The sequence below is a fragment of the Seriola lalandi genome, unplaced genomic scaffold (genome assembly GCF_002814215.2).
Source record: "Seriola lalandi dorsalis isolate HSWRI2012SDOR001 ecotype SW California unplaced genomic scaffold, Sedor1 jcf7180002054949, whole genome shotgun sequence".
In the NCBI taxonomy this organism is placed as follows: Eukaryota; Metazoa; Chordata; class Actinopteri; order Carangiformes; family Carangidae; genus Seriola; species Seriola lalandi.
In genome coordinates, this window is record NW_019525500.1 from 299,606 (window position 1) to 317,678 (window position 18,073).

General features: G+C 40.0%; 1 pseudogene across 1 annotated transcript in view; it reads left to right on the forward strand.

Annotated features, from left to right (window-relative positions):
- LOC111645339 (glypican-5-like) overlaps nt 1-18,073 on the forward strand; it is a 47,957-nt pseudogene that overhangs the window by 26,700 nt on the left and 3,184 nt on the right. Inside the window, exons 9-10 of the transcript XR_015436318.1 lie at nt 3,886-4,027; nt 17,678-17,784. The product of XR_015436318.1 is annotated as a glypican-5-like (transcript). The remainder of the gene's footprint in view (nt 1-3,885; nt 4,028-17,677; nt 17,785-18,073) is intronic.

Sequence of the window (18,073 nt, forward strand, 5' to 3'; positions counted from 1 at the left end):
TAATCAGCGTAACCTGTACGTATCTTGTTAGCCTAGGATTTGAAAAAAATATTCAATCTTCTAACACGGTCGCATGCACACCAACACACGTTCAAACTCTATGAGGATAGGGAAGGTTAGATCAATGTCTTCGGACTTGTAATACACACCCACTGGACTGATGATGATAAAGCTAACAGGCCACAACATGAACCAGATAGGAAAGTCAGATACAACACAACTCATCTGCATTGCAAACTATTTTCAGTTCCAAAGGGTTGTGCTTTCCATCTATTTAACAAATTCAGAGAATGCAAGTCTGCACCCAAACAAACCCTGGGTCCTTTTGAACAAGTTTCAATTCTCCTTTGGAAATCCGAAGCCTGGGCTGTGCTGCTTTCATGCTAGCTGAACCAGTGCTTTCTCTGTGGGCGAAGCTGTTCATCTGCAGTATAGACATTAATGCTCGCCATTTATTAATTATTATTCATGGCTGTCATGTCTGCCATTTACACACTCGCACTGCAGGATGAGAGGAGGAAGAAGATATGTAACAGGACAAAGGAGCATCCTTGGAATTTTAATTATTTAGTTTCGGAGGTCTGTTTTTCTCTCTGTCTTTCCCTCTGTCTCTTCTTATATTTCACTGTCCCAATTTGTATTACATGTTAATTAGACCTGTGCAGCAGTGGGTTGTGTTTCACACAGGCTTTGCCCTCTAATGGGATTCTATTAGTGTAACGACTCGCTTATCCTCGCAATTAAAATTTGTATGTACATGCTGAGCCAATCAGGAAGAGCCTCATCAACCCTGTGAGGGTTGCCCCTGTATAGAAAGGGTCATGGTCTCAGCAGTTCTTATCCACGAGGATGGCTTCGTTAAAAGCCTGTGCAAAACTCTCTCTTAGTCTCGCTCTGCATCCACAGGAATGAAGTTTGTATGGACTGACTATGCAGCACATAATTTACATCCAGTGACAAGACTGTGTGCCATTACAGGAAGTCGGGGGTTTGGCACGTCTGAATTTCATCATGAAGACCACAGTTTGTGTTTCATTACAAACCTGTAATTAATTTTGGCAGTGCTAAAAGAGCAGTTTGGCATTTTTGGAAATACTTGCTTTCTTGTGGAGAGTTACTGTAGATGTGACGATACCACTCTCTGTCTGATGAGTTTAGCTCACTATAAAACAATGTTATGTTATGTGTCATTGGTATAATTGCCATTCCCTCGCTCAATATTTTGAATCGATTGTCCTGCCTGTCTTGTATAGAGTTTCAAGAAGAGGTGTTTAAGTTCTCAGCTGCACAGGTTTTCGTATTGCTGTAATATGCAATCAAAAAATTAAGATAAGACCTTAGGTTCCCACCTTAGCTATAAACTGGAAGTTTTTCTCCTGCCATTAAATTAGTTAGGACAGGCCAGTCTGGAGCGGCCACCCTTGAATAATTTCATTTAGGCCTATTCATGTAGGCCTATTGGTTTCACTGGAGAGTTTCAATATACCACATGGTCCAAGTTCTGTTTAAATTCTAGCCTCTCCACATGGCTAAGAAAACACAGGCTTGGTGGAAACATTGCTGTAATGTATTTTTGTCCTCCCTTAGTCCTCAGTACGATGACATGATGGTGAATCACCACACAGAGTCTAGTCTCTCTCCGTGTCCCCTCGGACATGCTGTCACATAATAACCTTGGTTTCCCTTGTTTCCATGGCTGCCCCACACCTACTGTATGGTGGAGGCCAGATGTCCCTCCTTATGCATCACCCCAGCATCCATCTAGCCGGGAATTACTCCATAAAAAAATAAGTGGAGTGTATCCCCGGTTGGTATTTTAAGACTGATAAAACAGCAGTCAGTGAAATGTACGTTCATGTTCTGTTTGTTTTCTTAAATTTCTCAACAGTGAAGTAACAGAACAACAGTTGTTTAGGTTTGGATAACATGTGCATACATTAGCAAATAATCTTCAGCTGAATTATCTGTAAATGACTCTGTTTGTTTAACACATATACTTTATATACTATTCTTTTAAAAAAAAATGGTTGTAAATATAAAATCCCAGACAGTTGACTCTCAGTTTGGCCTTTGTAAGATTTAATTTGCTGGACAGATTTCTGTTTCTAAGGCAACATAAATCATTAATACAATCAATTACAATCTTTGTGGCATCTCCCTCTCTGTGTATATATAGAAGTGTTATCTTAGGGCAAAATAAAATTACATAAAATGTCAGTACAATACATCTTTTTCCTTTATAAAACTGGTGGCTGTTTGCCTTATCTCTCTCAGATGGAATTTATATATTACCCAACTTAACTCTCTACAATACACATTCATCATGCTGTGAACCAATTATATGTTGCTGTCGTTGTGTATATGTGAAAACCTAATAAGTCCACAATTTTGGTGTTTTTTTTTTTTCAAACTTGGACAAAAAGTTTATCTTGTCCTTTTTCTTTTCAATTTAACAAACCCAGTTAATACCCAATATTTGACTTAAACGTTTTTTTCAATCCCTGAATAGTTTAGCTCTATGAGATATCAGGTTTTCATCCGACATGACAATTATGTAACATGCCAAAGCATCCAAGCTGTGACTTAACTGAGCAGTAAAGCGTATGGGTTCACGCAGAGGCTGCATGACCTCAATTACCCTTGAGTCTGCCCTGTGACCTGTGTGTGTATGTGTGTATGTTTCTGTGTTGGTGCAGCCATGTTATCCGTGGCCACTTGGTGCCTGAAGAGGGAAAAAATATTACTGAAAAACATCCCTTATGTGTTTTAGCATTTCTCTGTTATGATTGCTCTAGTATTGTCATGATCAGTAAAGGAATAGATTGACATTTTAGGAAATAAACTTATTTGCTTTCTTGCTGAGAGTTAGATGAGAAGATCTGTATACTGCTCTCATAAGCCCCTTTTCAGGTCAGAAATCTTGCTAGGATTAGGCATTCACTCCAGGGGCAAGTAACTCTGCAGTAGTAGTGGGTATTTATCAGCTCTGGCTCCAGTCGGCAGCAATGTAAACAAAACACCCAGGTGAACCCGCTAATTCTAGCCCCTTTTCTCTGCTGTTGACGTCTTTAGAGCACAAACACTGTACATAAAACCTGCCAACTGCTCGGCACGGTGCTGGAACAACGTGGATACACTGCACTTGGGCAGAGTGATCTGCAGCCCCAAAATAAGTTTCAAAAACATACAAACACTGATCAAAGTGTCTCACATGGAGGCTTCGACACTTACAGAAGCGCCAACCCGGGGAAGAGACAGGACGGATCGATTTTACCAATTTGCACGGCCGCTAGCAGTTCACTCTTTCTCCCCTGTGTCTGTGTGTGTGTGTGTGTGCTCTAAATGCATGTGATGACATTGCTCCCTGCCGTTGTGTCTCTTGGAAGTCACTGCTCTGGGTCAAGAAATAGCCCTGAACATAACTCCCAGTAAAACCATCTTCGACTCCCCCCCCTAGGTGGGTGTTTTTTTTCACCTTTGGACAGAACCATGGTAGCTGTTTCACCCTGTTTCCAGTCTTTATGCTAAGCTAAACTAATCACCTGCTGGTTGTAGCTTCATATTTAAGGTACAGAAGTGAGAGTGGTGTCAATCGTCTCATCTAACTCTTGGCAAGAAAGCAAATAAGTGTAGTTACAAAAATGTCACTAGTTCTTTTAAAGTTTTAGTTTAAAGTCACAGCACACTGTCAATCTCTGACCTTTGTCCTTCTTACAATCAGCTGTTCGTAATGTTTTTGATATGTCCTCCTCTGGCACTCACTTGCTCTCAGATAAATTCCTCACTGTTAAACAAAATGTAAACATTTCTGTTTGGTTTTGTTTTTTTTAGAAGTGTAGGTATGTGTAATATGTATATACATTTGTATGTGTGTGTTTTATTTAGGAGCTGTTAGTGGAGCTCGGCTGGGCGAGCAAAGCCAGGGGAAGGGTGGAGGAAGAGGAGGGAGGGAGCGCACAGACGGACAGAGGCAGTGGAAATGACTGTGATGATGAAGATGGCTGTGAAGCATCTGGCGAGGAGAACGGTGAGTCACACATGCACACACACACACAAACAAGCACAAACATTAGCAAACATACACCCTCACATATACACACATGAGGTGATGCACACTTGCAAGCATGTCTTTTGCAAATAGACAGTGTGTGTGTGTGTGTGTGTGTGTGTCTGTGTGTGTGTGTGTGTGTGTGTGTGTGTGTGTGTGTGTCTGTGTGTGTGTGTGTGTGTGTGTTTGCACGCGCGCCTCCACATATCTTGTGCCAGCAGGGAAATGCCCACAGGGAGGGATAGTATGAGAGATGGATTCAACTGTCCTCCCTCTCTCTCTCCCTCTCTCACTTTTTCCATCTCTCTTTCTGCTGGTCTCAGCAGTTTATTTTCCTCCTCGGCCAAGATAAAGGATGCCCCAACAACCAGGTCACCCAAAAAGAGAAACGGAAAAATAAACTGCAATTATTCATTTATCTCTTGACTTATTCATTGTGCCTCTGCTTATACATAAAACATGTGTATCACAGGGAGATCTGGGGACCCCTAGGAGCCTTGAGGCTGTCCCGCAGAGTGAATGTAGTTAAAATTTGCTATGATTTAAATTGTTGATGAGAAAACATCGCTCTATGTTGAGGTTATTGACCAAATGTAAAATATTCCGTTCTTGACCTGAAACACATTTTGGGGTCCAGTGTTTCCCACAGGTTGAAAACATGTTTGTGGTTGATTTCCTTTACTATTGGGTAAAGAGAGGATTCAGCAAAAAAAACAAAACAAACTCTTTAACTCTTTAGATTATACTGCCTTTCCAATCGGAGGTGTCTGTTTTGGAGCATTGTGTAGTCCTTGCATTGTTAAATGTATTGTTAAGGTAAAATTCTGTGGGTTTCGGGAAGAGGAAATGTAGATCAGCAAAATGGCTTTAACAATAAGCTGCATGTCACTCCAGTGACCTTCATTCAAGCTGACGTGTTTCCACAAGTTAAAACCAAATAGATCCAGTACTTTGTTGCATATCAGCGTCTCCAACCACAGGCCTGAAGGACAAACAGTCCTCAAAGGCTGCTCACATGCTGCACCTCCTCCCTCCTCCACACGCTATGGAAAGCTTTACCGTCCGTGTCTATCTTTAGCTGGAAAAACACATATGTTGATTAACTGGTCAACATGCGAGAAGACCTCGGCCACCTTCGTGGTGACAGAACTTTCCATGACACCCGAGTGGATTGTGACTGGAGTTTCTATGGTCGTACTGGTGATGACCCGAGCTAATTATTTACAAGTCAAATCAATAACGTCATAAATGTCATACCCACCAACATCACCAACGTGTTTGTTGGTTTGTAGTTTCTGAAAGATGGAAAATGTGCTAAAGTAAAGTGTTCTTGCCTCACAGGATTGATTGTCATAATTTACTAAATGAAGGCCCATTCTTCCGCATCAGCACCCTGTTACCCATGAACATCACCCTCGTGATCGCAACACGCTGGTGATGTCATCGAGTGAGGGGATCTCTGCCCTCAAGGGCAGGATGTAACAGGGTCAAACGTCATTGTCAGGGATTAATGATGCACTGTCCTAGTCATTGCTGGAGTCATGAGTGTGTATCCCTACAGTCACGTACTGTAAAGCACAACTATACTGTAGCTTGTTAGTCCTTTATGATACTGTACCGTTGGTCAGTGGTTTCTCTGGACCAGTACTGGGCCATCAGGCATTTGCCTGTGAGCCAAAAGGGAACAACATGATTTGAGAAAAAAGCTAAATAATAGTTTTAGAACATTTATGTAGCCATTAACTTGACTTATCCTCATTTCTCATTTACAGCTAAAGTAGATCATCACTATGTGAAGTAATCCGTCCATCACTCCAACTCAGTCAGCATGTGATGTGTAAATGTTTGCTCCCTGTCCTGAACCCAACGTATCCAGACTAAGTTTTGGGTTTCAGTTCAGATTCAGGACGGCCAGAGGCATTACGTTTTTGAGTCTGTCCAATTCTTGTGAAGGTGATATATATATATATATATATATATATATATATATATATATATATATATGGAACGCCTGGAGTTATGCGTATCTTTATCACACAGAGCTATGTGATTTACTGTGCTATTCTTAAATTCCAGTGTCTTGTTAGGAGGATACTATGTTTCTCATTTAGAGAATTATAAATCACAAAATTGCAATGCAAATGACAGGTGATAAAAATTAACATTTGGTTTATGCGCATACTTAATTTTTTAGATTTAGAAAACAAACTTTCATGTGCACATCAGGATTACTTTTAAAATATGCAAACAATGATGCCATAGTATGGAGGGCTGTGTTCATTTTGCAAGACATGGCATTTACAACACCTCTCCATGGCATATTTATGTTTAAATGTTTGTTTTTTCTTATACTTATAAAAGTAAGGTATTTGTTGGTGTATTTGTCATACCCTTTCCACTAACCTTGAAGTGTCAGATCTGTGGAAACTCTTGCCTCCCGCTGGGCCTGAAACTGGTACATTGGCTATTTACAGAGAAAATTGCCGGTTATGATTTAGCAAGCTGGTGGCGGCGCTTTGGGATCGTGCCTCTCAAGCCACAATGAATTCCTCCAGAAAGAATCACAATAAAGAGTGACAAAAGGGTTTTTTCTGCATGTCTCCCTGCTCGTCGGCATCTCTATGCATATAAACAAGCCTCACATGCACTGAAGCTGAAAGAGTGATGCAGCATCAGCCAGACTACACAAATCACAGAGATAGAGTACAGCAAGTCATTTGTTTTTTGAATTATTTCTACTTTTTATGCCTGTACTGTGCATTAAATCAGTTGTTTTGACTTAATGTATAAATAAGACACCAAATATTGAATAAATACAGTCTGGTTTCTTGATAAAACTTCCACAAATCTGCCCATCCACGCTCTGGGACTCTGTCTCTTTAAAATTCTGCCTACAAACCACTTTGCTGAAATGTGGAGCTTATTATTTCACAGGAAAGAAAAAGCAAAGAAGCAAAACTGTTTGCGTGAGAAAGAAAGTGTTTGTGGGTGTGTGGATGTGCACGCTCGAAATTAATGTTTATGGCTTTTTGTTTGTGTGTGCATGTCGGCCGTGTGCTTTATGTGTAAGATATAAGTATGTTTGTGTGATTGCAGGCGGTGCATCTGTGTCCGCGATGTCTTTCTGTGTAATCCAGTATGTTTTATGGATGGCCTAGTCCTCCGTCTGACTGACTGAAGCGGATCCAGTAGTGTGCTCCTTCTTGACTTGTAATGTCTTTCTTAATATCGACCCACTGTATTCTTTAACACACACATGATTGAGCTTAAGTTCTTTCTCTCTCTTTCTGTCTCTGGGCTGCAGATATGAACAGGGATGAATAAAATGAAGAGAATATTCTTCCTGTCTTGTAATTAATTCTCATGACATTTGGGCTTTATTGAATACTGGAGAGAGACAAGAGAAGTGTAGGATGAGAGGAGGCGATGCGATGCCAGGCGCTGAAGTCAAACCTTTAATGCTTCAATGCCGAGCCTGTGTTTTATTTATGTGGGCCAGTTAACAGTAAGAAGTTAATTTAGTCATGCCGAGACAGTACACAGGCTATTATTATTTGATTTAAATCCATTTTCCACATCAAGGAAATCTCAGCCCAGAGAGGGAGAATCACTTGGCAAACATTGTTCACAGATCAAAAACAAAGAGGAAAGCCAAGCATCCTAACATATGAGCAGTTAAGAGCAGGGAGCTTAAGTTAGCATTATTTGTGCCATTTTTATAAAGTTTTTTTTTTTTTTGTAAGGAGACCGTGAAATCCAACCATAAAAGCTTATCTTACACTGTAGTCACTTGTTGTTTTGAAATCAGTGTTATACTGAAGGTTAGCTACTTGAAAAAATAAAAGTGGACTATTTTAGTCACAACACTTTATGAGAAGCATATTATTATTATCTTTTTTTTTAACACAATGAAATAACAATCACACAGATGCCTGTCACAGCAACATTAAAAACACAGTTTATTACAAAGTTATTTTTTCCTCTCTTTTTCACTCTTTCTTCATTTAGTCATTTCTCTCCCTCCTTTTCTCTGGAAATCACCCAGATTAAACTGATTGATTTTCTCTCCTCAAACCAGCACAATCCCTTCTGCAACTGCCCTTTCTCCGATCTCTCTGTCTCCCCAGACGTATCCAGGTCCTATAACGTCAATAATGTAAATGTAATCACAGCTTCTCTTCTCTTCTCCTCTCTTCTCTTCTCTTCTCTGTAACAAATGAATCACTGTGTCACCATAATTGCTCTGTTATAAACTGTGATGTGGTGGTGGATGCAGAGGTGGGGATGCTATAACCTCCAGGTATCCATGAGTCACATTACAACCACTAATGCCAGTCTGGAAAGCACCAGACCTTTTCCTTTAAAACACTAATGGCTCATAGGACAATAGACTGGTTTGTCTTACACCACATACTTGTTTGTACATTCAGGAACTCTTTATATCCTTACCAAGTACAAGATCTATTTGCTCTGATGTGTATGTAAGAGAATGTGTGAGTGTGTACTCGCAAGGGGCACTCAATCCCTGTAACCATGGTTACCAGGTGGTCTCCCCTCCCATGGGTCCCTATTTGATGACAATGAAGAAACAGAAAAAGAGACAGGGTAGGAAAGAGGGAGAGAGAGGGAGGGAGAGTTGGAGATAAAGAGGGAGATTGGAGGTGGGGTAGATTTTGTGCCATATATCTTGGCCAAGTAACATAATGTAGTTTTACATTGTGCTTTCTGTAGTCCCATTGCCTCCTCTATGTTACATACGTGCATGAATAGATTGAAATGAGGTTAAGTATATTTTAATCTGCAGTGAAAACGCTGTATTTGGTTGTTATCGTAAACCTACACCAAATACTCAAAGTACAACAGGATATTATACACTGCCGAAGCATTTTTTTTATTTATTGTCCTGCTTCCATGTATCTTCCCTCCATCATCTTTGCCTTGCTCCACTGCCCCCCCCCCCCTTCCCTGGGGCCCAATTCACAAAGCCTTTAGAAGATATTTCATCTTAAAGGGAAAGGCCAGTGTTTCCAGTGCTTGAACATGTTGCCCCTCCGCCCGAGGACAGTTTGATCTGCATTCGTAAGCATCCACTGCTCACTAAAGGGAGCCAGAAAGAACAATAAAAAGTCTGGTGAGCCTTCTAATCTGCACTGGTGGCTATAAAAGTTCCCAGAGCAAGCCTTTGGATTGGACTGATCAGTGCTATAAAATGAAACTGCTTTCTTTGTACATGCTTGCAGTGGAAAACATTAGGGTGTAAAACATGCTATGAATGTGATCAGTATGCTACTGATACAGCAGCTTTACTCTGGACATTTTCTACCCATCATGCTTTTTCACATTTAGTCAATAGACCTACAGTGTGAGCAACCTTGTGTCCCGAGATTTATATCTATACCCTCCTAACTATTAGCAAATACACTTTGTAGGAAGTGTAATAAAACCCTGATTTTCTTGTTGTTTACTCACGTAATGAGGAAATGCTCACTGTGTACCGAACAGATCTGTCACACAAAATGTCCATACTGAATATATCAGCAAAATATTTGCCATCTACCCATTTTATTTGCTTTCCCTACAATATCTGCTCCTGGCAGCTAAAGCACAGTGGTCGTGGTCTTACTTAAACACAGAAAAGGTCAGTGCTGATGTGAAGCACGAGAGGACGTAGGTTGACTTTTTCCTTATTTAACCAAAACCACAGTTTTTCCCCTCACTTCAAACTGAAGGTTGGGTATGTTCTACATTTTTCTCATGGACATGAAATCCCATCAAAAATGAATTTACCCTACCAACAATATGTCTCTGTAGCCAAAGCCTGATATATTTTACCCCATGTGCAATAGACTTCCATTGTTTTCCGAAAGCTATTACAAAGACTTCAACGAGCCACATTGTTGTGGCATGTGCCTTTACTGAGATGCACATGGGCACTCTATTTTATTTTGATTTCACCCCACATCTACTGCCCTGCTGTCGTACATACTTAGCATCATACTGCATCTGAAAATAGTTCCCATCTATTACACTACTTACTGCTTGTAGCTGCTTTAACAATTTATACATCCTTCTTTAAAAACAACAACATAAAAACAGTATATTAGCTTGACCTGTTTTTAAAGATTTACATCGACAGTAACAAATGGGTTTTGGAGCTGACAGCAGTTTTGTTTCCACCAGAAGGAATTTGGCAAAGCATATTAATAGCATATCAATTCAATTTGTATGGTCACAGTGATTTCTGTGATGTCTTGTGAGTTTTTCTCTTAGACCTGCGCCTTTATTTTCGAGAACTCAGTTGTCTTTGGTTTTGTTTATGTTGTCCCAATCTCACAGCTTGGGGTATATTGACTAGAACTGATACACACATCCACGACATACACCCACGTACACACACACACACACACACACACACACAAACAGATAAAATCAAGAGGGGTGTGGAAAGAGATAGGGAGGAGCAGATACAGGAGAGGGCGTTGGGAGGTAACAGTGGGTGCAACGTTAAAGAGAAGCCATAAATGGTGTGTGTGTGTGTGTGTGTGTGTGTGTGTGTGTGTGTGTGTGTGTGTGTGTGTGTGTGTGTGTGTTTTATGGGTGTACGTGGGTGTGCGTGTGTGTTCAGCACATGGCAATGGTTAATAAGGAGTAGAGTTAAAATGATAGATCCTTAGGGTAGGAGATGCAGCTCATTAAAGACTTACACATTCACTTTGCTCTCTCTGTGTCTCCTGTTCAAAGCAACTAAAGGCTTTCAGTTTTGTTCAACACACCCAGAGAGAGATAATAGAAATGAACTTTACATGAAATGCTGCCTACCACATACATTATCTACTGAATAAATATGTGCATGGTTGACTCTGTGTACTCGAGCTATCAACATACTCACAACCTCTATCAGGCATCTCCTGTATTGGCTGTCATGTCCTGTTCACTACCTTCCTGCCTTCCTGTCTATCATTCATGTTTGTTTGCCTGTTTTTCTACTTGGCTGTCTTTCTTTCTTACACCCCGCTTGTCTCTACAGCTGAGTGAGTTTGTTCATGCAAACCTGATTAGACATCATCTGTTTATTAGCGCGCTCCCTGGCACTGACGCTCTTACTCTCATACTTGACCTTATTAACGAAATCCGCCGCCCTTGCTTTGTCTTGCGTCCCGTAGCTGCACCTCCAGCTTCATTCCTCATGTATTCAAATGAGCATTCACATGCCACACACATAACAGACCCCAACCCCTATTGGCTTGTGTTGATGTACAACCTTCAACCAATCACTCATCATCCTTTCATCCGCCTCCGATCACAGTCAGTCCCTCGCTGCATTCAGCCTGCAGTCTTCAGCTCTTTTTTTCCTCCATGTGTTTCCTCCAAAGGTTTTATGATTCCACTGGAGGCTACTCTTAACCTCAGTGAGAGTGACCTTGGGAAGATGCTTCACTGCAAGTCAGACTGTTAACTGTTATTATAGTCATTTGAAAACAAGCTCTAGTCATTAACCTAGATATTAGTTTTTAAGCTGTTACCACAGTTAATTTTGGGTAAGTGGTGAAGATGGCGATACAAACTGACTAGATAATCTGACCAGGCAGCTGTCCACAATCAAGTTTATAATTAAATTGGAGTAAAAACAAAACCGACATTCGCATCACCCTCAGCTGTACTTGGTGTTTTATCTCTCATTATCAAATGTTAGCATGACAACCTGTTAAACATGATAAACATTATACCTGCTTGATAATTAGCAGTTTAACATTGTTACTATAAGCACATATTAGCATGCTGACCTTATAGCATTTAGTTGAAAGCACCGCTGTGCCTAAGTGCGCCTCACAAGGCTGCTATCACAGCTGCAGACTTTCACTATTGTTTAAACAAAATTCCCTCTATGTGCTGGGGCTGTGTTCACTGCTGTGCTGTGATGAAGTGGTAGTCGAGAAATACACATTTTTTTTAACAATCAGTGTAATAGAGATACAGTGCTTCCTTAGACAACTGGTTGACTAAGGTTGGTTAACTCTGTCAATTTAAAAACTGCTTTTTCTTACGGCCGCATTAAACATCTATCACTCAGTTCTCACTATTTACACTTTCCTGGTTTGATTATATCTGAATTATTACTGGACTATTTAAAAATTAACATTGATCGGGCTGCGCTAAAATTTATCTCTGGGGAGTCATTTACTGTGTTCAGTAGCTTCTCAGCTACATTTCAAGTTCTAATTTTTCCCTTATGACAAAAGAAACCTCACTATCACTCAGTAAAGTACAGTATATGTTTACTAAAATGCTTGGAAACACCATGGCAAATTACCCACCAGTGACACATGGATGATTTTGTTGTGAATTATCTTGTCTCACTGAGTAAGTTGACTAGCGGGCCAATTATATACCGCTGTTTCATAAAGTCCATAAATAACAAGATGACAGCAGTGAGGAATAGTAGGAGATACAATACGTTGTGTTGTCAAACTGAACCGAGATATCCGAATCACATTGATTTCATTACAAAGTTTTGCATAGTGTGTTCAGAAAATATAATTGTCATTTGAGTTGAGCTATATTAGCACTTTTTCTTACCTTAGCGGGTAATGTTTTCACTCGTGTGTGTTACTTGTCAGCAGGATTACGTAAAAAGTACTGAACTGATTTGCGCTTGACCTTGGTGAAGGGACGGGGCAACATATTACAGTTTGGAGCAGATCCGGATCATTTTCTTCTCTTACTTCTCTGAAGTCTGGTGTATGCTTCTAGTTTACTATGAGGTTTCCAGTACATGGCCCACTGTTCTTTCCTTCTTTGATTTTTTTATTTTGCTACCATTTTATAATTTGATTCTGATAAGTAATTGCTGACTGTATGATCTATAGCTACCTCTAGCCCTGCTCATCCCATGCTCTGTGTGTGTGTGTGTGTGTGTGTGTGTGTGTGTGTGTGTGTGTGTGTGTGTGTGTGTGTGTGTTCCCTCCCTCGGGAACTGAGGCTGAAGTAATGAAATGCTCATTACTGATTCAGCTGGAAATGCTAGGGATACATTTACACACACACACACACCAGTTATCCAGACGCTTTTCAAGGTCACCTTGCATCATTTGTGTGTGTGTGTGTGTGTGTGTGTGTGAGTGAGTGAGTGAATGACTGAGTGTCTGTTGTATATACAAATAGAGGAGCAACAAGATTGGGCATAATTGGGGCCTAAAGTAACAGTTCTGTACAATACACCACAGGCATCTGATATCAGACACGATCATTAACACACTCCATCTTCCACACTCTATTTCACACATGCACGCATGCACACACACACTGTATTCACCTTTGCTGTCAGTTCACCTTTTAACTCTCACTCATCAGATCATGCATCCTCGACACCCTTTCATCACTCCATTCTCATGGAAACACAAAGCTACATACTGTATAGTGAACATAAACACACAAATATTTGAACTAGCTGAGGTAACCACAAGACAGAGAGTGCAAACGCTCCTCTTCCTTGTTTAAGACATTCAAATGCTTTCATTTAGTTCAGCTTTACTTACAGCTCTGTCTGATCAAAGCATAACTAACATGTTTCTGTGAGCACATATACAGTATTGTCTCCTGTTATTAGAAAGATGCTGTGTTGTCAGTAGGATTTTGTTTCAGACGACAGACTGGAAGAATGTATGAAAGAGAATTATATACAGTTATGCTGAGGTTGGGGTATCGACATGTCTAGAATGGATGCTTTGCTTGTTGCAGATCAGACAGGAATGCTAAAGCCTGAACATTACGAAGGATTAAAGAATCACAGAAGCAAAAGGGGATTTTGTTTTGTCTCTGCAATACAAAAACATCAATGGTTAGTTAAGAGACCATTTCTATCCCAGATGTCTCAAGCACACAAGTAATCAGGTTAGCACTTTCTCAATAATCATACTCTTTTTTTCTTTTTCATTTTTAGTGTGGCTACCATAGACATGCTGCCTCTTACCAACAAGAGCTTGAGGCTTTTTGATATGTAGTGTTATTTGTATGTCACAGAGATGAAAATTTATTTATGAAAGTTTTAGTTACTAAACTTTAACTTTAGTTACTAAAAGTCTGATGTTTTACCAAATTAAGTAAAACAACAAACAAACAAAAAGAAAGTATTACTTTGGAGTTTTTTTTGCAATGATAAGGATTTTGTCAGCATGTACACATTGCTCCTGTATACAGTGAACAATAATGGTCAAGTTACAAGTGTGTGTGTGTGTGTGTGTGTGTGTGTGTGTGTGTGTGTGTGTGTAAGAGAGAGGGAGCGATGCACTAGGTGCTTAGCAGACAGTCTGTTTCCTGTGGGTCACCACAGCTCTGATTTATGGCCCTGCTCCAAATGCTTGGGGCCTTCACTGTCCTATCACCCCCGGGTGAACGCGCCGCATGAATTCAATTCCATTTTTATCTTATTATTTTGGAAAAGTATCTAAATTACAAGCCAGTGGTAAAGAGAACAGATTTATTTGGGATGGGATGATGAATCACTGTCCTGATGTTTTCATCAGCTCTCGTCTTCAGCTATCACAGTACATGGTGACCATTCATGTCCCTCCTTGTAAACTGTCAGGTCAGCTCCTCTGAGGATGCAAACTGTGCATGAATGCAACTGTTTATGTTTTACATCAATGAGAAGGTGAAAACTTTTAGCTGATTTACCTGAGCACTGACCTGGACACTGCAATGTACTGCTGCAGTTTACTGACAGGATCCTTCAAATGTCAGTCTTCCATATCACACACACACACACACACACACACACACACACACACACACACACAAAACCACACAATCATCACTCATAGCAGTAAAGGTTAAACTACCCCATGAGTATCGCCAGTGACATTGTTCATCACTCATCTCTGGCTGTGTGTGTATGTGTGTGTGTGTCTTGCATACTTATCCAACAGTGGTCCTTGCCATCATCCAGTGGACCTGTGAGCCTAAAGGCCCACTTTTGGTCATGGGCAACAGTTCTATATATGGTCAGTCTGTCAGTCGGGCAATGGTGGTGGAATATTGAATTTGTCCCACTCCCAAAGACTAAAGTGCTCTTAAGACACACAGCTCTGAAGTGTCTGACCAGATGACTCAGGGTGTTTGACGGCTGCTCTGAAGGGTGCGGGTTCGGTCTTTGGTGGACTTTGATGTCCAACACCAAGATGCCTTTGCACTTATGTTATAAAAGAAGATATAACTAGAAATAGTGATCCACACTTGGTTGGTCAGTGTAGTTCACTGCTGTGTGTGTGTGTGTGTGTGTGTGTGTGTGTGTGTGTGCGTGTGCATGTGTGTGTGCATGTGCACATATTTCTAGCCAATCTGCCATATGTGACATACTCTGTCATTGTTGCTAAGAGACAAACATACCAAAGGGCATGTAGAAGGAGACTGTGTGGGGCCACACGCTTACAACACACACACACACACACACACACACACACAAACATGCATATGCGCGTACAAAGCAGCCTTTCAATGACACTGATTTAAAATAAGACATAGTGCTGGAATCACAATTCAATTTATTGAGCAAAAGCGCTCTTCAGCAAACCAGCTTTGGAAGTTGTGATTTGCATTTTTTTTCTTAACAATTTTTTAATATTTTATTGAATGAACAATTATTTTCTTGTTAGAAAAATAATTAACAGGTTAATCAACAATGGAAATAAACATAATTTCTGCCCTACTTTGCATATTAGTGACTACAGCAGCAGTGTGTTTCCACAGTGCATCAACTCAACCTTTAATTTTCACTTGGACTTTACTTTATCTACTGATAGTAAAATCTATCAAAACAATGTTTTGTAAAACTTCAATATACAAATTAACTAGTAACTATAGTCAGATAGATGTGGTGGAGTAAAAAGTATAATTCTTCCCTCCAGTAGAGCTAGTAATTGCTGGAGAAAACAGACCTTATACTACTTTCATCCATACAAAAGCAATAAGTGATATGTTATTAACCTTTTGCTTCTCACTTTAAAATTTGTTGTCTACAAATTTTGATAATATTTTTCCTCTAAAATTGGTAAATTGGTAGTAAAATTGGTAAACTACAGAGTTTACCATCAAATGTGAGAAAAATTCTTTCAGCTTGTTTATGCTGTTCAGTGTGTTAGGTATTGTCTGACGTTCCTATTGATCGATTTAAAGGGGCAAAACAAATCAGCCATTGATAATTCTCGTTCAAACCAGCTCAGTCTAAGAGCAAAACATGGTCAGCTTTTGCATAACGATGAAAGAGAAGTGGAAAAATAACAGATACTGTTCTAAAACTGATGCATGTGTGTTATTCGACACTTGTTATGGTGGAGGAGCAATAATAATAATATGATCCAGTTCTGTTCCCTGAGCAGGTTCACACCAGATGTGACAGAAGGTTTTCAGTTCTGATCAGAACAGATGGACACAAAACGGACCACACACACACACACATACACACACACACACACACACACACACACACACACACACACACACACACACACACACACACAGAAACACACAAGCGCACACATTTACACAGCTATGAACCCAGTGTCCCATATTGCTCCATGCTGCTATTTGTCAAGCAAGCACACAATAAAGGACAGATGCCTAATTGGTAAACAGTCTGCTGAGATGTAAATCATCTGAATCATCAATGCAGTCAAAAACAAAAACACTTCATATTATATCATATTATATACATATATATATATATATACATATACATATACAGTATATATGTTTAGTCAGTTCTTTTTGTTTATGTGTGTGTATGTGTGTGTGTGTGTGCGTGTGTGTGCTTGTGTTTATGTGTATTTTTACATGGGTGTTTTCCTGCTATCTTTCTGTCTGTATTATGATGAGATATAATATTTGTGTGAGTGTGTGAAAGTTAACAAACTCACCTCATTCCTCAGCGACTGAAAGAGGCTCTTTGTCTATTGTACTGCAGGACAATGTGTATTGTAAGAGACAGAATCAGATTTCTGGCAAAGCAGGAGTGTGTGCATCTGTGTGTGTGTGTGTGTGTGTGTGTGTGTGTGTGTGTGTGTGTGTGTGTGTGTGTGTGTGTAAGGTAACAGTATTCACACTATGTGAAGCTGTGGGTGGGTGGGGTGAAATCCATAAATCTTTCAGGTCTAAACAAAAACAAAACAGCCATAAATAATGCAATGTGCAATCATGACACTAAAAACAGAACCAGAAATGACTTCCACAAATTGTGATTCTCTTAATTTATGGACTTATTTATTTATGGAGTTACTTTGACTAGGGTTTTTAAAATGATTGCAAAGGCCTGAACTTGTTTTATTTCGTTCATTTACTTGATCTTTCCAGACACAAAGTCCATCGTATGTGGGCTCATTGCTTGTAAAACTAGGTTGATAAAGTACTCTATTTCCCATATTTAAGATTATTACATCGACATTTTCATTTGAGTATTCTCCAAAAATGTTTTTACACACTTACAATTAAAAAGACAAGAATAAAATGAAGTGGAAAAACCTTTACTGCAGGTGACAAAACAGCTTCCTACATTTAATAAAGTCTATAAATATTGATGATTAATATGCAATCTCACATACTGTTAGACTATATCATCATATTTTTGCATCTGTTCAGGTGATGAGACAGCTGACTCATCCAGCGGTCGAAGTCCAGAGATGAAGAACGTGGCTCCTCCTCCTCCTCGTCGCCCCATTCCCCCTCATCACCTCTCACCTCCACAGGTAGGTGTCGGCCATTCCTCCTTTCACAGTTTGATTCACTGATGACTCAGTGTCTCAGCCTGAAGTCATAGCTTATCATATCAGCACAAAAATCAGAAAATGTATGAACAAGAGTCCAGACAGTAAGTGAACATCACAGGTTTCTTGTAGGAAAGTGGTTAGCGGGGATGATTATTGCTCTTTGAAGACTGCAAATGCACGCTAGAGCTAATTCTGCTCTCTTTTCTTCTTGGGATAATGAACATTTTCCGCTGATTACCTTTGCGATTCATGCAGTTTAAGGCGTAAA